We start from the raw sequence: 24,628 nt of genomic DNA on the forward strand, positions 1-24,628 counted from the left end.
AAATAATACTATTTATAGCTCTGTTGGTTAGCTCAGTGTTTACCTCATGCATCAACTCTGTAAACCGTAAACATACACTCTGTTTTACGTCTGTCTTTACAGATCCATCTGTGAGAAATGACCGACAGAATCATCCCAGAGGAGAGCAGACAGCTGAGAGCAGATGGCTCTGTTTACATGGAGATACAGAGCTAACCCGTTAGCATGTAGCTAACCCGTTAGCATGTAGCTACATGCTACCGCTATGAGACGGTGTGTAAACACAGCGACCATCAGGGTAGAAAATAGAAGATGTGAAACAGTAGTCAGTTCATTATTTCTGCTAAAAGATAAATGTATGGAAGATCAGAGTAATGGTATATTATTTACAGTAGTAGCTGTCTCTGTGTTACCATGACTACAGACCACCGGAGCTTAGCTTACTGTAGTTTACCAGAGCTGAAGACTTTCTCCTGTACCATGTTAACATAACTAACTAACAGGTGGGATGATTACAAATGCTGTGAATAATTAATATTGTCATCTGTCTACTCAAATAAAGTTTGACTGTGAAACAGAAATGTGTTGTGTTGCTTACAAGTCACTATTTACTACCTGTACTCTGCTACATGCATGACATCAAATATATATAATATATAAATATCATCTGTTTAAACAGTGTAATTACATAAAGCCTTTGTGAAAGAACATGTTATATTTAGATGATGGGAGTACATGAAGCCTGTTCTGCTGGTTCTTGCAGACTAACAGTAGGAGCTACTTTGCTCAAGTTCGGTTGAGGAGGAGAGACAGTGACACGCTGTGGGGCGGGGTCAGCTACTGAAGGTTCTGCTCTGGTTCGACCAGGAAACCCTTATATGGCTAATTCTCTAACGACGTCAGAAGAAAAGAAAAGCTGCGCAGCGTTGTTTCGACACCCATTTCCGGACAAACGGAGCAGGAGAAAAAGAGAGAGGATGGTCTTTTATGATACTATGGTGACTTGTAGACACACTGGGGACAGATATTGATGTTTAAAAGACATGGAAAAGTGCATTTTGCATAATAGGTGACCTTTAAAGCTCCAGTAGGCAACAAGTTTTTGGCATCATTGGGCAAAAAAAATTCCATAATAACCTTTCAGCATATTGTAATTCAAGTGTTCTGAGAGAAAACTAGACTTCTGCACCTCCTAATAGCTCTGTTTTCAGGCTTTAAAAAAATCTAGCCTGTGACGGGAGACTTTGGCCAATCACAGGTCATTTCAGAGATAAAGAGCGTTCCTATTGGCTGTGCTCCGGCTGGTGGGCGGTGCTTGGTATTTCTTTACCAGATTTCAACATGGCTGCTGGGTCGCAAATTTCTCATTTTACAGCTAAACAGTACACTACAAGATGTTTTTGAAAACAGAATATTGATTTATATTTGATCAGCGTGGCCTAGTTTGACCGTTTGGTTGGAGTTTGCGTGTCACTGACAGCCGGCTCTTATAGACGGCAGCTGGACGGCAGACTCCAGATCAGCTCTGACTGCTTGTTTTCCTCCGGTCTGTGAAATCCTGCAGATGCCGTTAGATATGGTGACCATTTTATAAAAATAACTTTTTTTGAATCATATGTGCTCCATTTCTTTATCCACTGCAGCTTTAAGGGGGCAGAAGGAGAGAGTTTGAATGCATGGGAACTATTGCATAAGTAAAAACAATAAAGATAATGTCACTTATCTGTTGATCTTTTACATCATATCGTCATATTCACGCAGAAGCCTCATCGCTCGGTGGTGTAATCATTGTGGATGAGTACTGCGAAAATTACAGTAAATGATGACAAACTGTACTCCCAGGGGAAAAAGTGGTAGTGTTTTTTTGTTGTTTTTTTCCAATCATGCTGTCAGCTCTTCCCCCAGACACATGATAAGCACTGAGCCTCAAGCACACCAACGTGTTTTATTTCGCTTATTCAAATTCGCAGACTTGGGCGGGTTTGCGGATGACAAGACGTATGTGTTTGCGTTTTTATGAGAAGCACATCTCTGGCTAAAATGGGAGGCTAATTTGCATACAGGCTCTCACACACACACAGAGATTCATGCTAATGATTGATAATGTTTCATTAATGCGAAATATTCTCTGCCAAGGATCTAAACAAATTGTGGCAATTTAGTCTTTCCAATGTGTGGTATCAATCATTTCCACCAAGGAAGGATCATGCATCAATGCCAGTTTCCTCTAAAAGAGGTTCATAGGTCTGGAGGCAGCAGATGAGAACATTTTTGGCAAAAGAAAATCAAAAGTTATTTTTTTGTTGTTGTTTTCTTTTTCTTTTTTTTATTCCAAAGCCTGGCATTTTCTGAATTGTTTATGTGCTAAATGATTTACCTGGAGAGAGAAAGGCTTTCATTTCAACACTTGTTATGTATACGATAAACAATTTATGATCACAGAATTTTACATAGAGAATAAACCAAATGTTGGCACAAATACGCAGCATAGCAAGGGAAGCCCTAGAGCATATACTTTCTGTTTTTCATGTATTTTGACATGGACATCATTTAATAAGGAAGTCTCAATTAGTGAATGAGGAGTGCTTTTTCAAATGTGTGCTCTGTATTACTCTGAGAGGAAAGACAATGATCACTATGTCTTCATTTACAGTATGCACTCCATGTGTAATTACTTCATAATCACTTCATGTCATTCCACGCGTTGACGTCATATGTAACGACTAAACACAAGACTACTGCATGTGTGTGTTACAGCACAGTATAAGTCACGTGAATGCTTGTTGTCTCTAATTGCTTGTCCTCATCGGCGCAGTGTCTCAAGTCAAATCTCTCTCTCTCTCTCTCCATGACAGAGTTAGCATACAGCTTTAGCCATGATGTCTATAGCTCTGCTTTTCCTGGTAATGTGTGAAACCCAAAGTGTTTCCATACTTTACTGGATGTGCAGTGTTTACCACTCTGGAGTTAGAATGTGAGGGTGCCTCCGCTGTTTTCCGCTTTCTTGTTCTAGTAATACATCCATGATTATGGCTCACTGCGGCTCTGTTTTGGTTGTTGAAACAGACGTCTCACGTTACTCGGACTACAAAAATAAAGGCGGTAACTTCCTTTTACCGCCGCATAGACTCAAATGAAGCACTTATATCGATTCTGGCATTAAAAAATTGATTTTTAAATCGTAAAAAAAGAAAGAAATTGCAATACATAGGTGAATTGATTTTTTCTCCCCCCCGTATATATATATATATATATATATATATAGGGCTGTCAATTCATTAAAATATTTAATCGGGATTAATCACATGATTCTTCATGATTAATTCGCAATTAATCGCAAATGAATCACACCATTTTTTATCTTTTCAAAATGTAACTTAAAGGGAGATTTGTGAAGTATTTAATATTCGTATCAACATGGGAATGGGCAAATATGCTTTCTTTATGCAAATATAAACTGGAAAAACAAAGTTCGGAAACTTGTGTTTGGTGGATTATTTCTTTGTTGTTACAATGCTAATGGTCATTGTATTTTACATCGTTGGAAAGCCTGTTTATTTACCTTTGCAATGATGTCCAACTTATAAGGATCATGCATTTGTGGGATGAGCAGCACAGCTGATTATGTGGGTAGCGCCCAAGAAAAATTTGCCAAAATGCTCTTTCAATGGTAAACAGTGTATTCTCCTGTTGGTGTTGACTCTTGTTTTGAGTTGTTTGGTGGATTGGATGATTGAACTCTCTTTCAGTAACAAGGAACAAACAAGACATATTGGCTATTTTACACTTTATTCATTTAATACTCCGTCAGGAACCTCAGTAGCGGTGGAAGATCCATACACAGCCACTACAGCCTGGCACCTCCTCCTCATGCTGGTCACCAACCTGGTCACACGTTGCTGTGGGATGGCGTTCCATTCCTCAACCAGAATTCATTGCAGGTCAGCCAGCGTGGTTGTGTTGGTCACTCTAACACGTACAGCACGCCCAAGCTGATCCCACAAGTGTTGAATTGGGTTGAGGTCTGGACTCTTGGCAGGCCGTTCCATTCTCTCTACTCCCACATTGTGGAGGTAGTCTGTGATAACCCTGGCTCTGTGGGGGTGAGCGTTGTTTCTTGGAGGATGAAGTTAGGTCCCAGATTGTGGAGATATGGGATCACCACTGGCTGCAGAATCTCATCCCGATATCTCACTGCATTGAGATGGCCTTCAATGATGACATGCCTTGTTTTGCCAGTGAGGAAGATGCCGCCCCCCCGACACCATGACACTGCCCCCACCAAAAGCTGTTAGTCCATCGGTGCAACAATCAGCGTCGTCTCCATACTTTGACACTGCCATCCAACTTTCGCAGACAGAACGTGGACTCATCACTGAACATGACATTCCCTCACATGTTCAGGTTCCATTGTCTGTGTTGCCGACACCAGCGCAAATGGGCCTGACGGTGAAGGGCAGTCATTGCAGGCTTCCTGGTAGCCTTATGGGAATACAGTGTTTAACCATTGGCAGAGCATTTTGGCAAATTTTTCTTGGGCGCTACCCACATAATCAGCTGTGCTGCTCATCCCACAAATGCATGATCCTTACAAGTTGGACATCATTGCGAAGGTAAATAAACAGGCTTTCCAACGATGTAAAATACAATGACAATTAGCATTGTAACAACAGAGAAATAATCAACCAAACACAAGTTTCCAAACTTTGTTTTTCCAGTATATATATACAGTATATACAGTAACAAAACAATGACAAATATTGTCCAGAAACCCTCAAATAAAATATGCTCAAATCATAACATGGCAAACTGCATTCCAACAGGCAACAACAGCTGTCAGTGTGTCAGTGTGCTGACTTGACTATGACTTGCCACCAAACTGCATGTGATTATCATAAAGTGGGTATGTCTGTAAAGAGGAGACTCGTGGGTACCCATAGAACCCATTTACATTCACATATCTGGAGGTCAGAGGTCAAGGGACCCGTTTGACCCCTTGGCCATGACTCCTCACAAAAATTCAGCCGCAAGTTTGGAGTGTTATTTTGCCTCCTTCCTGACAAGCCACTATGACATGGTTGGTACCAATGGATTCCTTTGGTTTTCTAGTTTCATATGACAGTATTTTCACTTTAATACTGTCATCCGAAAGATCGATTGCGTTAATGCGTTAAAGAAATTAGTGGCGGTAAAAACTAATGTGCGTTAACGTGTTATTATTAACTTTGACAGCCCTAATATATATAAATATATTTGCCAAACTGGATGAGATGCACCAACTGCCAGATATAGTACATTTCAGACAAACATACAGCATGTTGAAAATATAAAATACCAATAGAACCAAGAGTAATATATTCTACAGCCTTGAGGAACCAGAAGTGACATGAGAGAGTTGAGCTAAGTACAACCAAATGCTAAATAAGACATTTTTAGGTGACCAAAATGTTACAATTAACTTTCATAAACTGAAAACACACTGTTAAAGGGTTAAAGTTCTAAGACGAAAACCCGGACAACGCCAAGACCGGACGTCGCCGCGGTAGCGACATGTCAATCACGAGGTAGCCACGCCCTAAAGCATCCCCTGCTTTATGGTCTATTTTACTCTAATGGAACCAAATTTTACTAAATGAACATCATGCTGTATTGAAGAAGACTTGAAACTAGTGATTGAGATCATAAACTCATGTTTACAATATTTACTGAGGTAATAAATCAAGTGAGAAGTAGGCTCATTTTCTCATAGACTTCTATACAATCAGACTTTGTTTTGCAACCAGAGGAGTCGCCCCCTGCTGGCTGTTAGAAAGAATGCAAGTTTAAGACACTTCCACATTGGCTTCACTTTTCAGACCCGGAGGTTGGCCACTGGTACAAGTTGGCGAATTAGTCATAGCTGGTGAGCTGACTGGTAACACACTAGCCAGCCGGGAATACGCTAGCGCTAGTTACTCCCAATGGCTAGTTTATTTTTCTTTATAAAGAGCTTGCTTCCTGTTAGCAAGCTGATATGGTTAGCAAGCTCACTAGCTCAGGTCAATAAGGTCACATAGTTTATTCAAAAGACTGTCCGGTCTCTAACTGTCTCCAAGCCATTCCTGTTATGTGGAACAGTTTATATAGGAAGTTAAATAAAAGTTAATGGTACATCACAGAGAGCTCCCTCCATGTTGCACTCACCTGCTGGTCAGTATTTTCAAGAAGGCTTGCTATTAATGCTATTGAGTGAATTCACTCACCGTGGTTCATTTACCATTTTAAATGCTGGTGTGTGACCGGGCCTCAACACCAACTCCCTGGACACACACCAAAGGTATAAAAAGGTATACCATGACTGCAGGGATGAGGTAATCTTATTTTGAGTCAACCTAATGCTACACATGGATACACACTTGTCTGTGTGTCAATAAAAGGTAAAAATGTTACTGATGTGTGTGAAGAACACTCCCGGCAGTCACTTGTGAATGATGCCTGCCAGCCTGACCTTCACAAGTCTCCCTGCACATTCAGCTGGAGGACGAGGAAGAAATGGAAATATGTCATCCAGCTGCCACTTCAGGGAGATCAATCACTTTGGACAGGTCATTGTTCTTCTCACTGGTTAAAAGGACAGAGGTCTCTCCCTGAAGGAAGGAAGGTGAATCGGGCATGAGCCTTGGCTGCCGGCCGGAGCACCAATGTGCACGGTAGGGAAGGTAAAACAACGTCCACACACTGTATATGTGTGAGAATATTGACATTACGAAGGTGCTGTCATCTTGTCCATAATAATTAAATAAATAAATGACAAGATAAATATGTAATTAAATTTACAAAAAATAAAATTAAAAATAAATGTAGGCCTTTATTAATTGATAACTATTTTAATTGGCTTCTTTATTTATTTCTCTTTGTATAAATTCCCATCTATCTACTCTCCTGTTAAATTTTCCCCTTTATTATTCATTTTTTTATTAACTTTAAAATGTATTTTTGTAGTCATTCTTATTTATTTTTAAATGCATTTATTCATTATTAACTAAATGTATGTATTTATGCATGATTTTCCCTTTACACCCCCAATTAATTTTCCCCAAACTTATTTATTAATTTATATATTCTTTATACATTACTTTATACATTCCTTTATGCATTTCTGCTTCGTTACGCAAATTAGAAGTCTGTCATTCAGCATGTGTCATGGGGCCAATTTTTCGCCTATTAGTTTTTTGACATCGGAGTGCATAGCTTGACTACACATGCTAGTTAGTTAACTAGCAGATAGTGGTCTGCTTATCAACTTCAGTCTTCAGTACTCGAGCCTGTTCTCTTCACACTCCATACCTTATGATCTTTTTGTTCTGCATAATTTACTAGATTTTTTTGTAAAATAAATTAATTGATTTAATCATTAACACGGTGTCTCCCTATTTGTCATGGCCTTGAGAGCCAGGTTGTGACAGTTAGCTAGCTGGCTAGCTAGCATATAGTCAATCTATGCACTCTGATGTCGATCAACCAACAGGCGAAGTTGACCTCATGACACAAGTTGAATGAAAGCCCCCTTATTTGCATAATGAAGTAGAAATGCATAAAGAAAAGAATACAGAAATAAATAAGTTTGGGGAAATAAATGGGGGAGGAATGCAAAGGGGAAATCGTGCAGAAATGAATAAATACATAAATTTAGTTTTGAATAAATACATTTACAAAAATTATAAAATAAATGCAAAAATAAAAACATACATTTAAAAGTTAATAAAAATGAATGAATTAATTAATTAATAAAAAGAAAAATTAAATAGTAGAGTAGATAAAACTAATTGGGCTGGAGTCGAGAACATTACTCACTTCCGTCGCCACTGCTCTCTCTCTCTTGCTTCACCACTCACTTCCCGCGTACACACACACTTTACGCACTATTTCTGCTACAAATGACCTACAACTGGCTCTAGAGAGGGGCCATTTGCATTTTCGTGTTTGCCACCGAAGTTCTGCTACACGCTAGGCATACAGGAGAGGCTTCAGTTGGTTGCAATCTGCAACCTCACCGCTAGATGCCGCCAGATCCTACACACTGCTCCTTTAAGGGGCTCAAGTTTATATTGTTCCACCATCTATACATCACCAGATGTGAAGGGGGCATGGAGCGTTTCTTGCAGACATAGATACATATAATTGACTACGCTGCCCGACAGGCAAGGAAATGGATAGATGGGGCTGAATGTAAATAGCATTAAAAAAAAATACCAAAGCTGTGTCTATATTTATGGCAGGCAAAAGATGTGGCAAGCGAACAGGGAGAAGAGGAAGAGAGAAACTTTCATCTGCGAGAATGAAGGGAGAGATGGAGAAAGTTACAGCGGTTGTAATGCTGTCGGAAACTTCCTTGTGATGGAGAAGGGGAGAAACTATTTGCGAATCTTGACTGTTTTTGTCATTGATCTATTCTGGCTTGTCATAAGTGATACAGAAAAAGTCTTGTCTCACACACGGGGCTCACATTGGAAACATCAGTAACTGGATTGTTATACCACTGCTGGTGTCAGAAAATAGCAAGTGGACATCACTGAACAGGTGAAGGGATGTCTGAATGACAGATTAAAAAATCACTGAATTGTGAGATCAAACACTGAGCAAACTACAGACCGAAAAGATCCACAAAGGAGGGAGCAAGAATAGAGGTAAGAGGGCGAGCAGATGATGAAAACTTGTACAATTAGCGAAAGATCAGGGGTAAATCTTCTGTCACAAGTTTAACTAACAGAGTGTGAAAACCCTGGAGACAAGCAAAAGCTTTGCATCAATACCCACCATGCAGTAATTGCAGCGGTGACAAAAATAATGACCGCGTGCAGAGAAATATCAAACAATATTGATCACTAATGGTTAGAAGCGGCTGTAGAAAGTCCAACATTTCAAAAATAATTAGTATGTAAGCATTTTACAGTCAAGAGGAAGTTTTCAAAAATATGGTATTTGGCCAGCCCTCCAGCGGCCATGTGAGATCAATATGACCTGAATAAATGGGCAACTTAACAAGGCACTTAAAACCCTCTTAACAGGACAGATAAAAACCCAGTGAACTTTGAAAGGTAATGAACATTTTTTATCCCTACGAACCTGCTGGCTTTATTAGCTGAAACAAATGGAACAGGCACTTAAATCAGACAATGAAATTGACTTCTAAATAAATTAAAGTAGCTGAAAATACAACAGAGGTCTTTTTAGTCAGCTTTGCAACAAATCCAGAGGTACAGGTAAACACTGAAGCTGTGACATCTGTGTTCTTCAACTTCTTCCCCCAGCGCTCCACAAAGACTCCTCAAAGACAGGGATGATCTAAGACCATCTGCAGCTTCAGACTGCGGTGTGACATTTGAAGAATGGATCCCTAATTCATCATTAATCTTGTTTCCTGTGCAACCCTGTCTCCTACAAAATGACGTTCTCATACAATTAAATTTCATTCTCAGTAACGTTTCAAGGGAAACACATTTTCTTCCGGATTACAGTCAGAGTTTTAAACATTTAGTTAACGTTGTCAATTGAAACAAAACCAAGATGCAACAAAGCTACTTGGTTAGGTTTAGGTAACAAAAGTACTTGGCTAGGTTTAGGCAACAAAGCTACTTGGTTAGGTTTAGGCAACAAAGCTACTTGGCTAGGTTTAGGCAACAAAGCTACTTGGTTAGGTTTAGGCAACAAAGCTACTTGGCTAGGTTTAGGCAACAAAGCTACTTGGTAAGGTTTAGGCAACAGAACTACTTGGTTAGGTTTAGGCAACAAAGCTACTTGGCTAGGTTTAGGCAACAAAGCTACTTGGTTAGGTTTAGGTAACAAAACTACTTGGTTATGTTTAGGCAACAAAGCTACTTGGTTAGGTTTAGGAAACAAAGCTACTTGGTTAGGTTTAGGAAACAAAGCTACTTGGTTAGGTTTAGGCAACAAAGCTACTTGGCTAGGTTTAGGTAACAAAACTACTTGGTTATGTTTAGGCAACAAAGCTACTTGGTTAGGTTTAGGAAACAAAGCTACTTGGTTAGGTTTAGGAAACAAAGCTACTTGGTTAGGTTTAGGCAACAAAGCTACTTGGTTAGGTTTAGGCAACAAAGCTAGTTGAGTGTGGAACGCTGGACACTTTTCACACTCAATTGTCGCCATCTTGGCTATGTAGTGGAAGGGGCGGGACCACGACCACTATTCAAACATGTGAAAAAGGTGGCAGATGATGCAGGAGATTTTGCGGTGCTGAACAACGTACCTTATGGATATCTATGGGCTACGTAGATAACAGAATAATTCAATACAACACGTAAACATACCGGTGCATTTTCAGCCAACAGGAGGACACATCGTAGGCGTAGGCGACAACGTTGGAAATGTAATTTCCACTTTGCTTTCATTTTCTGTGTATTCTTGATCAACAAAACAGGCAGATATCTGGCAGGTAGTGGACGAGTAAAACCTGAAGGAGGCAGCAGTGCAACACAAAGGATGCCATCTGCTGTAAAACCCCGAAGAAGAAGAAGATATGTTGGCGGGAAGCGAGCTGCGGTGAAATGTTGCGATCGTCATTTCCGGTCAGTGTGCCGCAGAGTATTAGATTTGAGATGACCCTTCCCTGTTGAAATTCACGCACTACTCAAATAAGTACGGAGTGCACAAAGTGCACTACATTGAAGTGTACTTCCGGAAGTACGTCAATTGGAACACACTGTTAGAACTTACAGAAAGCTGGTATACTCTTAGCAATGTAAAATGTGCTATTTTCATATGATATGATATGTTTTCATGCTGCCACCTGATGCAGTAACAGTCCATTGCGAAGAAACAGTACCGTGGCATATTGAACAAAATGTTCTTTTTGAAAGGCTAAATGCCAACGAATATGGATTAAAGGAGAATATTTTTTTCAGATAAAAGCATGTTGTGAAGTTTGAAAATGATTACTTCTATCCATTTTCAATAAACGTTGACTTTTGGACTGAAGACTGAGACAAGTACCGAGCGCTGTGTCACTCGCTGTGCGCGAGAGAGAGAAAGAGACAAGGTGGAATATTGCATGCAATATTTCTGTAAGTTATAAATAATAATAATTTGAATGCCAACGTTATGAATCAAGCTTTGAACTATTCAGTACAGTCCTATTTATATATGTGTACAGTGCACACATTTATTAGACAAAAAGTGTGATTATTTACACATGATATGAAGAATACTGTGGGCCTACATATCTTAGTGGTGTGATAAGCAATTATAAGTGCATGTGTGTGTTTTTGTGTCCCATTCATTGTCTCAATGCGCTTATACGGCCTTATGCAAATGCATCAATTCAGCTGCCGGAGAAGAGTTGGAGCAGAATACCAACGTTAACTGGCGATAGTCCTGGCGACTAAATGGGGCTTTTGTCATGAAAAAAAAAACTAAAAAACATACATTTGGTTTTCTAAATGTTACTCTATCGTAATGACAATACAGGCGTGTGCAGAATAGATATTTAGGACAAGTCAGGGCATGAGGGAAACATATCTTACACAATGACGGAATACTTGAAACATTTTAAACAACGTTAAATGGAACGGGCTATGGCAGTCCTAGTGTTAACAATGAGCAATTTATTTTACACATAGATTTGACCGGCAGTCAATTCCCCATTTGTCCGACAGTCTAGAGTTGGATCACTCTACTTTCCGCAGCAGTTTTGCAATTAATGATTGCTCTACAGTTCAGCCGATTCGACTATTGACAGGCTATTAAATAGGCGTTATCAGTCGCTATAAGCCCCATAGATGTGGGTCAATAAAAGGCCTACTACACCTACTAGTAGGTTTCATCATCTATGCATATGGTAGATCACTGAAAGAAGGTATAAAAGAACACAACAGCGACCTCTAGCGACTGTAGTAATTATGACAGGAGCAGAAGTGGAAGTCAGGTGCTGTAGTATAGTCAGTGTAAAACTTCATAAGTGGTGGAGGTCAGGGAAGATGGATGGGACACAAAACACAGGGCTTTCACCCAGGAGACTGGAGTTTGCATCCATGTGTGAAACTAATAATGTGTAGTTGTCTTTGTGTTCGTAGTTATTTTAACCCAAAACACAATTTCTTTCCTTAAACCTAACTAAGTGTTTTGATTTATTTTGCCTAAACCTAAAGAAGCCTTTTTTTGTGTTCAAAACATGACTTTTAATTCAGTTTTACAACATGTTAGAACGTGTTGCTTTTAAGTTTCACTTTCACTTTTACAGCGTAGTAGGCCCCTAATGACCCATGCTTGTAGTGACTGATGACAAGTCGGTTGTATGGTTTTTATGCTATGGGATCTTTCCAGTCATTCATTGGCGAGGTATTTCATGTCCACAGGTCAACAGTGTGTCGTGTCATTCACCGAGGTTCAAACAGCCCTCACACCTCTGCTGAACACCATGGTGAAGTTCCTGTCAAAACAAGAGGAGGATGAGAAAGCGGCACGCTTCTTTAATGTCGTCGGCTTCCCAACAGTGTGCAGGGGTGATGTGACGGTTTTGTTTTTGGCGCCTGGCAACACTGTCCACAAGAGGCTTTACTATAACAACATTATGCTACTTCTGCCTTTGCTTCTTAGAAACAACGGTTATTATTTGTCAAGAATGCTTTTCTGGAAAGTAGGTTGTCTTAAGCACTTGAGCAAATGACCAATGCTGTTCTTTCTTTGGTGAGGAAGGTAGGTGAGTATTAGAATAGTAGTATAAGAATGTAATTTATGTACTCATTACAACCCTAAAAAAACATGTAATTTCTTGAATACGGGTCTAGAATGCTAACAGGGATAAAGATAAATATGCTAATGTCTTCCAGAGTAAGGACCTCCAGGAGAGCCCTACAATATTTCCCTTTAATGAGAAACAAGTCAATCTCATTTCTCAGTAAGCCAATCCATTTTTGAAGAACAGAGTAATAGCTAACTGCATTAATTGAATGACACGGAGAGCACCAAGGAGCACCCTATGAAAACATCATCTACATAATTCACCGGAGATACACCGACACCTTTTAGTTTACTGTATGCCACAAACCTCTGCTGTACCCCTCCAGATTGCAGGTTTTTGACGGCCGCGACAAACTTTGTTTGGTAAATTATAAAGAGCTGTGATGGGAGCCCCGCTCCCCCAAGCAGATGGCTCCTTTTGCTATAATCAGTGTGCTAAACACTGGATAATACAAACTTTAATGAGTTCAATGCAAACTTTCTCTCACTCATTCACAGCTGCTTTGAGAGCCGCAAATCAATCCATTATTACAGGTAAAACAACAGCAGAGCGAGAGGGAGGGAACTGTGGTCATTAGTGCTGACAAATGAAAGGCCTGGGGATCCGGGGTAATTCATCTGGAGCGGAATATTCTGCTTCCAAAACCAATAAGGAAGAGGCTCTGGACCAATACAGACCGCACATCCCATTAAGATTCTACATCCATTTATAATGCGATTAGTCCAAACACAGCAAAATACTGTATAGTTTATGTAACATTTCAAACAAACTATCTATCAACTCTCCTTTAAGATAAAACTTTTGAACAGATATGATACGTTAGTCGTATGATCTTCCAACAGGATCTCATGGGAACACGTATAAATAGCACGCCACTTTTAAGGGCATTACACGTGTAACGATATGTATCATTTCATGTAATTTCACGCCACAGGGTTATCGTTGTGCTTTTAACGTGTCATAACGCTCACGGTTATTTTTAGGCAAAAGATTACAGTAGCGGCCGCAGTTAGGTTTAGGTAAAACATTGTCGGGCTTAAAATTAAGAACGTCATAAAGGTCGCAGTTAGGTTTAGGCAAGGAAATCAAGTATTTAGTTTTAGGAAAAATTTCAAGTTTGGGTTTGAAATAAGTAAGTAAACTAAGTAAAACACGTATGTAAACAACATAACTACGTAAAAACGTAACTGACGTAACTTCAAAATAACTCAACAACATTTTTATTTTCACATGGGACATGAACACTGGTCTCCTGGGTGAAAGTCCTGTGTTTGTTTGAACCGCCCACCGCAAGTATAGTCTCTCACTTTTTATATTACGTGACTTGCTCTTCCTCACTTGAGGCGGCTACAGCTAACAGTGCTAACAGCGCAAAGAACGGCGAAAGTGCTGACAGAGATAACGGTGTTTACCTGAGGGGGAACCGGAGGGTGGGTGCAATGCTTCCGTGACGACGCCGTCGGTTGGGACAGTGTTATTAGCTGTAACCGCCATGTGAGAGCAGTGCAGAGCGGTGCAGAGCAGTGCAGAGCGGCGGCCGTGACCTAGCCAGTGGGGCACACTCACATGCACAAACACGCACGAAAAGCATGCGAGGCCGGCCCGGCTATGTAAAGCACAAGGGCGCGAAAGAAATCTTCATGTGCGCATGTGCATAGGGATAGGCCCAATAGCGACAGCTCTTAGAAGGTGAAGCCTATGCCATATAGAACGTTTTCTTCCAAAGATTAACTTTGATCGTTGCGTATTTAGTCATGAATATTTCATGTTATAGAGAAATACTTAAAGGGGACATATCACACTCATTTTCAGGTTCATACTTGTATTTTTTGTTTCTACTAGAACATGTTTACATACTTTAATTTTTTTTAAAAACTTTTATTTTCCTCATTTTGTCTGCCTGAATATACCTGTATTTACCCTCTGTCTGAAACGCTCCGTTTTAGTACATTTCAACGGAATTGCAACAAAATTGTGTTGCTAGGCAACAGCTTGGGTCCATGTTTACTTCCTATCAGCTGATGTTATTCACATACACTGCAACAGGAAATAAACTGGGACCCATTTAGAATGTTTACGTTTAAAACTTTGAAATTGTCTAAATATTGTATATTTGTGACATCACAAATGGACAGAAATCCTGACGGCATGTTTCAAAAGCTCAGTTTCTGAATACAGGCTGTGTCTGTTTCTCTGTGGATTAAACGTTTCGATACTTTCACAGTATTTATATAGAACTTAAACCTGCTTTATAATATAAAAGCCATGGAAATGTCACTTTTTACAATATGGAACCTTTAAGATCATTGGCTTTTAACATGTTGGTCGGAATGATTTGTGACCCTTCTTAACATGGTGCATACATCTTTGTGTTTAGCTGAATTTGAATGTACTGGCAACTAAGTTCTATCTCAGCCCAAGGTTGACTTGCTCACTCGTTCAGAAGCTTTTGACCATATCTCAGCCTTCATTAGAAGGAAGTTTGCCTTTGAGCTGACAACGTTTTGAGGTCAAGAATGAACTGAACCTAAATTTTAACAGTTTCACTTTTGAAAGGCGCATTAATGTTGGCATCAAGTGTTTGAAAAGAAACATAAATGTAAAATGTCGCAAGACAACCAAGAGAGAGTCTCAATAACTTACCCTGACTTGCCCAGTTAGCCCTAAAGTGCCTCTGACTGTGTACTAAAAAAAACCTCTATGACAGTCTGTTCCACCCCATGGACAGACTGTGCTCGCATTTCTTAAGCAAACAGGGACCAAAAAAAAAAAAAGAATCCACATAAATCACATGAAGTAGTCTATGTTGTGAAAAGCCCAGAAGCCCCTTGGTTCAGTTGCTCTCTGTTCCCGCTTGCCCTGAGTCACACAGAGAGCAAATTTAGCTGAGGCCTTTAGCACTGGATCTCTTGGGCACCGAGTGACAGATTTAACAATGGCAGCTAAAGCTACTGTTATTTAGGGCTTCGTTTGGTCGGATCCACGCTCGTTGGGAATGGGTATAAGGAAACCAAATTCCGTTATTTGAATGCCTCCAGACTGCGTAGTCTTGTCGGTGGAAACAAATCACATTCATGTGATGTTGTTTCTTTTCTATTTCTGTATTTAAGTTCCCCAGGACACTATAGCACTGGTTAAAGTACAACCTTGAGAAAGCCGAGCAGTTAAAAAGGAAGTTGCATGGGCAGGCAGCTACAACTTTTCAAAACTACAGTTCAAAAGCTTTTGACTGTAATGCATGACTTCATGCAACTCATACTACTTAGGTCCATAAATAATGCACTGTTTCTTTAAATATGATGGCTTTATGAATATATTAACATGATGTAGAGAAAGTGTTGGCAGAGATCTGTGCAATTTCATACATGCCACACTCATATTTAATGAATGTGTTCTATAAAAAAAAAAATGGCCTCCTTATGAAGACAGGCCAATTAAGAGATTAAGAATTACACAGATTTTTGTTTTCAATTAGAGAAATGTTGATATTTCAGTAAGTATCTTTAAAGGTATACTAACATGAATATACTTCAGCTATAGTCTGAAACTGACTAACAGAGTAAAAACATCACATTCCCTTTGTGTGCATATACCAAAACCCTTTCAAATTACTTGACAGACTTTGTTGCTCCATTGAAAAGAGACTTGGTATTATTACAAATGGCGTAACAACTGAGAGACCAAACATTTGTCTGATGAGCATTTTAGCACAGGATGACAAATGAAGGTGCATAATGTGCTGTAATTATGCAGAGTAATGCAATTCTTCATAAAGCTCTATTCTCTGCAGCCTTTTGATAGGGAAAACAAACCCAAAGCAGAATCAGCTTGAGTTGGGCACAGAGCTGTCTGTCTGGACCAGCTGTTTAACCAGGATAACAAACTCACACTGAACACCGCTAAAAAAGTCTTTGGATTTGCTTTCCTCTGTAAAGTGCATGGGAAGTACTAAATAAAAAAGAAATTGTTTTTGATGCTGAGAACCTCTTCAGAACATATTCTGCCACTGGTAATGCCACCTGTCTTCAAGTTTCCATTGATTCATGGGACTATGTTGAGTATCATGAGCAACACGCACACATAGATTTATTACAAATCCCCCACTGTCTTCTACTGTTGGCATTGTAGGTGTGGGTTTATTTGGCTGTCTTATCAGAAAATAGGCTTTTAATTAGATGCTGTATAATCACATTGTACAGTGTCTATTTAAATTCCCTGATCTGGCTGATTGTTATTGCATTGCGTAGTGCAGTGTTTTTCTGATGCCAACACACACCAACCAAAACATTCAGGCACCCTTCTTAAAGGTAGAGGATATTAAAAACAGTTGTGGTTGACGTTAACTTCACTGACTAGCGACTCACGTGGCTAACGACTCAGGTGACTCACGGGACTGATGATACTAATGACACACGTGACTAATGACTCACGTGACTGACAGGACTGATGATACTAACGACTCACGTGACTAATGACTCACGTGACTGACAGGACTGATGATACTAACGACTCACGTGACTAATGACTCACATGACTCACAGTACTCACGATACTAACGACTCAAGAGACTAATGACTCACGTGACTCACGATACTAACAATTCACGTGACTAATGACTCAAGTGACTCACGGGACTGATGACACTAACGACTCAGGTGACTCACGATACTAACAATTCACGTGACTTATGACTCACGTGACTCACGATACTAACAATTCACGTGACTAATGACTCAAGTGACTCACGGGACTGATGATACTAACGACTCACGTGACTAATGACTCAGGTGACTCACTTGACTGACGATACTAACGACTCACATGACTAATGACTCACGTGACTGACGATACGAACGACTCACGTGAATAAGGACTCAGGTGACTCACGTGACTGACGATACTAACGACTCCATGACTGTTGACTCACATGACTCACTGGAATGATGATACTAACGACTCACGTGACTAATGACTCACATGACTCATGGGACTGATGATACTAACGACTCACGTGACTAATGGCTCACGTGACTCATGGGACTGACGATACTAACGACTCACATGACTAATGACATGTTATAATGGCTTATAAGGTCAAGTATCATAATACTTCATAACTCATGATCACTTACTGACTTTTTTGTTGCAAAGATCATGGTGTATGGTCTAATTCTCATAGTTGTAATACACTATAATAATTGTATAATGCATTATAATTACTGTTGAATGTGATTATAAGTTACTCTAAGTGATCATGTTTGCTTTAAGTAAAATTAATATATATATAATTTAATAAAAACAACAAACAAAATGTTGTAAAATTAGTGTTTACTTTACTGAAAGCAAACAATGACCACTTAGAGTAATCACATTATAATGCATCATAAAAATATTATAATGTGTTACAGCTCTGATTATGATAATACACTATGATCCTTGCAAAAACAAATTGTCATTGAGTGACCAGCAGTCATTAATTATACTTGACCTTAATGAGTCATAATAAAATGCTTTATAGTGTGTTATTATTATTGTTATAAAAACTATAATTATACAGTGCTAGAAGCAGATTATAAACACACTATAAATATATTTATAATTCATTATAGACATGGGCACTGTAGAACCAGTATTTCCATTTAATGCTACCTTATACAGTACTTCTAGAATATGATGCATTGCTGTAGAACATCCAGCAATATATAAAGTGGTTAAAATTAGAACCTTAAAATGCAACATGCACATTATTGCAGCAGTAATATTAATCCAGAAACATTATATATTATAGTAAAACTGGGAACAGGGAACATTATACTGCAGAATGACTCCTTTTGATATTTTTCAAAGTGTGGCATTGCCACATTTACTTAAGTAAATGATCTGGATAGTTCTTCCACTGCTGAATATACCAAATTAAAACTTCCTTCTTTTATTCTGAAGACCAAGCGCCCACATTGGAAGGAACACACATCAAAGATTGGTACTTCTCCATCAATATACAGTACAGTCTTCTATCATATGATCCTAGAGGAGCTACACATTCTATCATCAGTCATGTTAGGAGGAGGAGGAGGAGGAGGAGGAGGATGAGGAGGAGGAGGAGGAGGAGGAGGAGGAGGAGGAAGAAGAGGAGGAGGAGAGACGAAACCATTTATTTTCTAATTTTCACCATGACCAAAAGAAAATGACTTTGAACCCAAATCTATAGATGAAATGAAACGCTCTTTACTCTACAACTCACTCTACTCACAACCATTTTCATTAAAGAATCGCTGATGTGTTGTGTTTTTCAGGAATGCTTTCACTCGAGGTTAAGAGACTCTTGATGCATTTCCTTGGTGGTGAGTGAGCTGTAACTTTTATGTCATAATGAGGTATAAAATGTGTGGAAAGAAAGAGACTGAAGATGCTGTGAGGCTCTCTAGAAAAAAAATCAGACCGCCTCAGCTAAGCTCACCTACAGTAGAGAGGTTCCTATTCTGCTATATCACACCGTTCCTCACAAGCTTGAAGGCAGTGAATAACTGAAGCAGCTTTAATTTTATCAAGACCTTTAATAAAACAATAATTCACTTTTACAACCACAAGCCCCTTGGGGACGCAGTATATTACACCACGACTTGGTAAATGTGCCACACGCTGATTTAATTCAAGTTTTCTTAAAGGGGATATATCATAAAATACTGACTTTTTCAGTGCTTGTGCACATACATTTGGGTATCTGGAGAGCCTATACCAACCCACAGACTGTGAACTAACAATAAGAAATCTTGCAGATGCCATTAGGAGCACCGGAGGACACCGGAGGAACATGATTTTTTTTTTTCAGAATACCTGTCTCATGCACTACTGTCAGGATATAGTGACCGTTTTATAAAAATAACTTTTTTTTTTTAATCATATTTGCTCCATTTCTACCCACTGCAGCTTTAAAGAAATAGGCACTTAAATGGAGCATTTCAGACAGAGGGTGAATACAGGTATAGGTGTTTTTTTAACATTAAAGGGACTGTTTGTAACTTCTTACACATATACGCTCACGTGTGGCTATGCTTTTCAGACAAGACTCCAACACAAACTACACGGAAGCACCAAAACCGCAAAGTTCTATCTAGTGACGCCCGTCTGTTAAACAGTGTTGGCCACGGTCAGAAGACGCGGGGAAGACCGTAGCTTTGGTCTCCAGGGCCGGAGTCTCTGCTCCTCTGCTCCTCTGCCTGCCTTCACTCACACACCGCGCTCATTCTCACTCGCTCTCTCGCTCCACCTCTCACGAGCATGTGAGCACACTCCACACTGCAGAAGAGTTAGTTTAGCTCTGAGAATATTTAGTGAATGTTCAGTGGACGTTTGTGCAGAAATAACTGCTGCAGCTCCTCCAGACCAACAGAGGTTTCCCGTGTCTTGTGAAGTGACGGGGCTCTGCAATGAGTAACGTTATCGCCTCCGACCAAAACTCCGGTGTCTCCCCTGTTCCCTCTGACCGCGGTCGGGAGGCTGAGGCAGAAAAAGCCAACACTAGGATCAGCATTGATTCATGGAGAGACCTTCGTGTGGTCAGCTAACATTACTGCCAAGCAGCTGAAATATAGAGTGATATTGTGGTTTTAGCTGACGTGTGACGCCTCACTGTTTTGACCGATGCTCGTTCATGTCTATTTAGAGCGAGCACAAGCGCGAGCAACAGGACGCTGACTTTCGTTGACTTAACGGCCACAGGTGTCGCTGTTAACAAGCAATTTCTGATTCTTACAAACAGTCCCTTATAGGCATGTAAACATTTTCTAGTAGAAACCACAAATACAAGCATGAACCTGAAAATGAGCATGATATCTCCCCTTTAATTCTAATGAAGATGCCCATCATTCTGCAATGAGAGTGATACAAACAAAGTTTCAGCTACATTATTCTTCCCCGACGCAACTAGGTGGTGTGAAAAAAGAAGTGCGCATTACAATATGGTGCACATCAGGCTGCTGAAACACCTTACCTATGATGTCTGGCTTGATATAATGACTATACACTCAGTGACTGATGGATATACACAACCTGTCCTCTCTTCTGGGTGCTGACGGGCTGGAGTCAGAATAAAAAATGCCAGTGACATTATAAAGAGAGTTATGGTCCTCTGGGGAGGGAGATCAGAGAGAAGCATCACACAGTTGCACACTGCAGGGATCAGTACAAACATGCTATTCAAATGACAGCTGAGAGCTGGATTAACACCCCCATGCAGGGGAATGGGAGAGAAGAAAAAAAAAGCCAGCAACACGCTTAAGAAAACAGATGTCTGTCCAATTTGCGGCTAAATGGAGTTAGATTGCAAATTGTTCAGTCTCCATTTCATCCAATTTCTAGATTTGTCACACACAATGTCTAATCATGAATCAAAACAGGGCGCTGCTAATCACTCTCTGCTCCTGTGAGTTATGTTTCTCGCAGAGAAGTTAGTTGATGGATCACAACAGCTGCTTTTTCCTACTTCAACCTCTCAGTCTACGTCTGATAAAACCTATTAGAAAACATTAACACGCACTATATCAGGCCGCACCGTGGAGATGTTGTTGTGACACTTCGTTGCGTTTGCCGCACTGTAATTACAGCGAAACAACGTCGACTAGGTGACGGAGGGTTCAGGTAGAGTGCCTCGATGCATAATTCACATCACATCGTTTTTACATGTATATCTTGACTTCCACTTTTCTCACACGAGATGTTGTCATTAAATATGCCAAGGCCGTGCTGTCGATCATACTAACATAATTTTTTGCATCCTGTGTGCTCGCTAAGATCTGCTGCAGGTAATAAGAAGTGAGAAGCGACGCCTACACATGCTGTTTATTTTTTCAGGTGCGCAGCAGCCGGTCTTCATGAATACCTGAAGGCAATACATTTTCTATATTTAGGTGGTGTATTGCAGATGCAACACCAAAATAAAGAAATAGAAGGTACAATGCAAGGACGCTGCCTGTATTTGAATATACACAGGCAGGGTGTGGGACCTGGTCTGTGGGAAATCCTCTAGAGTATCGTTTTCTGACTCACTTGTTGTGTTAAATTGTTTTCTACTGCTAGTTAAACCTGCAGTAGTTAGAATATTTTTCAAAAATTCCATAATAACCTTTCAGCATATTGTAATTCAAGTGTTCTGAGAGAAAACTAGACCTCTGCACCTCCTCATGGCTCTGTTTTCAGGAAATCTAGCCCATGACCGGAGACTTTGGCCAATCACAGGTCATTTCAGAGAGAGAGAGAGAGAGCGTTCCTATTGGCTGTGCTCCAGCTGGTGGGTGGTGCTTGGTACTAGGCTAAACCGTACACCAAAAGATGTTTCTGAAAACATTTGAGGAGAGACATGTAACAGTAACAGAAGATCAGTGCTGCCTAGTTTGACCGTTTGGTCGGAGTTTGCGCGGGACTGACATCTGCTCAGAGACGGCAGACTCCAGATCAGCTCTGACTGCTTGTTTTCCTCCGGTCTGTGAAATCTTGCAGAGGCCATTAGGAGCAACGGAGGACACGGAAGATTACCTGTCTAATGTACTACTGGCAGGATATAGTGACCGTTTTATAAAAATCACTTTTTTTATATCATATATGCTCCAATTCTACCTACTGCTGCTTTAATGTCTTAATTTAAGTGCCGACGAAATGTACAAAATAACAATATTGGAACCATGTACGGTATCGGAAATTAATCAAATAATAAATAAAGAACCACACCTAAAAAAAAAGAAATAGAATTGGTGTTTATTAATGAGAAATTACAGTCAGAAAAAAAACATTGGTCTGAAGAGTGTGTATACTACGACTAAAAATGAGGAACAAATTGATAAAACAGGCGTAACAACTTATAGCTTATTGCACCATATTGTAGGGCTGAATAATTAATAGCATTCAAATCGACATCGCACTGTAATAGAATGTAATTTTCAATTAAATTGTAGATTTAAAAAAAAAAACTTTTTTTCAGTACAATTTTATTAATTTATATATATACACATATATTCATGAATTAAATCATTAAGTCATGATGATTATATTAGACTGCATTTTTGCTAGGTTTGAATTGTAATTTCAAACCTAGCAAGCTTTTTACAATTCAATAGCTAAATAAAGATCTGTTATTCAAGTCAATTCATGCAGTTCATTTAATTTCATCATAACACATGTTGACTGTATCCAATGTGTGGGTTGGGCATACTATAGAATGATTTACTGCTTCTGTATAGTGAATAATACAGAAGACAACGAACTTTAAAAAATCCATACTGAATCACAATTGCAATATTGATTAAAAAAAATACAATTAGATTATTTTCCCACATCGTTCAGCCCTACAATATTGTATAATTTCAAAAAAGGATAAATAAGTAAATGGATAAATGGTGGTTGTGCATGCAGTGGGAGGAGAACACTTCAACCCATCATTTTGCACTTTTAAGATGGTCCCTAACTTCAGTTCATCATTTTGCAGTTTTAACCATTAACAATGCAGAATGTTCTTAAATATTTAACTGACAACTATTTTGTGGTATTTGTTTTGTTTTTTGCTGCATTACTTATTAGCAGTTTGTGTTTGCACTCAGACCATGGACGTGGATTGACCAACAATCAACTGGATTACCGTTCATACTGAAGAAAACATCTAGATCATATGATATATACAGTACCATACTAAATATAGTATACTATATGTATGATGTCTGTGTGTTCTGCATTTTTTGTCAACCTAGAGGAAAAAAAACAACTTATATAAATGCACAAACTCAGATACCCTCTGTAAAGGGCGCATTATGTGTTCATATTCAAATATCGTTGTATCCGGTTACATCCCTTGTACTCACTAATATATTCCAATTACAGCTGGTAACATTTTTAATTCCAAATTAGGGGTGTGAGCGTCCAGCCACTTGCAACCACCTCTTACTCATCCCGATAAACTACTTTTTTTAAACAAACATTTCATTTATATTCATCATTAAGTCTTAAATCACTCCCTGTTAATGAAAAACTGCTAATTATGCATTCACATTCATTTCTGCCACTTTAATTTATGAATAAAAGCCCTAATTTCTCCTTGCTGTGACATTGCTTTGGCTGGAACCATCCCTATGAGCTAAATGTGTGTATAAAGACAGGCAGAAATAGCAAAGGAGACTGAAGCCAACATTAATCACTGGAATTAACAATTCCATGATTGATGGTAATGAAAAAACTCTCCTTCCCCCTGTGAATTCCATTAACACCCTCGCGGATGCTGGAGATATCTTTTTTATCTGTGGAGTTATTACCATAACGACTCGTGTAGAAGCTCAAGATATGTTGGTTTGGGTTTTGCGTCTGGATATGTAAACAGCAAACTGTCAGAAATAGAGAAATTGTCCCCCAGATGTATCAAGCTGTACCCGCTGTCTGTGTGCTGTGAAACAGCCAGAAGCCAAAATAAAATTGCAAGGGTGCAATAAAAACAGACTTTATTACAGAACAAATAAAAACCTTGTGAGGGACGAGTTGCAGATTTAAAAAAAAAAATTTACCTTTTGGATATCGTCAACAAAGCTAGATGCTACCATCTGTCATTGAAAAGGTATACTAATTAAAGCTGCTCTAATTATCCTTTCCATATGGGTTCTGGTTGACAAGACAAAAAAAATCCTTATTCCATCTAATGACACAATGCCTGGATCATTCTGACCTGATCCTCGTCTCTCCAGCAATTAAAACCTGCAAAGTGCTGGTAGACACTGCATGTCTCCATATCTCTCATCATCTCAGAGTCAAGCAGTTTTTTATTATTTTTTTTTTTCTCCCTCAGATCAACTCATCAGTGCAGTGCTGAGGGATCAAACAAGGCTGGAATTTGCTTGAGGTGTGAATCTGAAGAAGTCCTTCGATTGAGGAATACGGTAA

General features: G+C 39.4%; 1 protein-coding gene and 1 long non-coding RNA gene across 4 annotated transcripts in view; one reads left to right on the plus strand and one right to left on the minus strand.

Annotated features, from left to right (window-relative positions):
- sorcs1 (sortilin-related VPS10 domain containing receptor 1) overlaps nucleotides 1-24,628 on the minus strand; it is a 215,061-nt gene that overhangs the window by 156,105 nt on the left and 34,328 nt on the right. The gene's annotated exons all lie outside the window — the stretch shown is intronic.
- LOC141765156 (uncharacterized) overlaps nucleotides 1-24,628 on the plus strand; it is a 297,228-nt gene that overhangs the window by 331 nt on the left and 272,269 nt on the right. The window contains exons 2-4 of one of the 3 annotated variants that reach the window (XR_012593392.1): nucleotides 103-171; nucleotides 204-482; nucleotides 743-816. This is a non-coding gene — a long non-coding RNA (uncharacterized LOC141765156). Of the gene's footprint in view, nucleotides 1-102; nucleotides 172-203; nucleotides 580-742; nucleotides 817-24,628 lie in introns of those variants that run through there. The other 2 variants (XR_012593391.1, XR_012593390.1) reach the window with 2 other exon arrangements.

The sequence above is a fragment of the Sebastes fasciatus genome, chromosome 3, assembly GCF_043250625.1.
Source record: "Sebastes fasciatus isolate fSebFas1 chromosome 3, fSebFas1.pri, whole genome shotgun sequence".
Lineage (NCBI taxonomy): Eukaryota > Metazoa > Chordata > Actinopteri > Perciformes > Sebastidae > Sebastes > Sebastes fasciatus.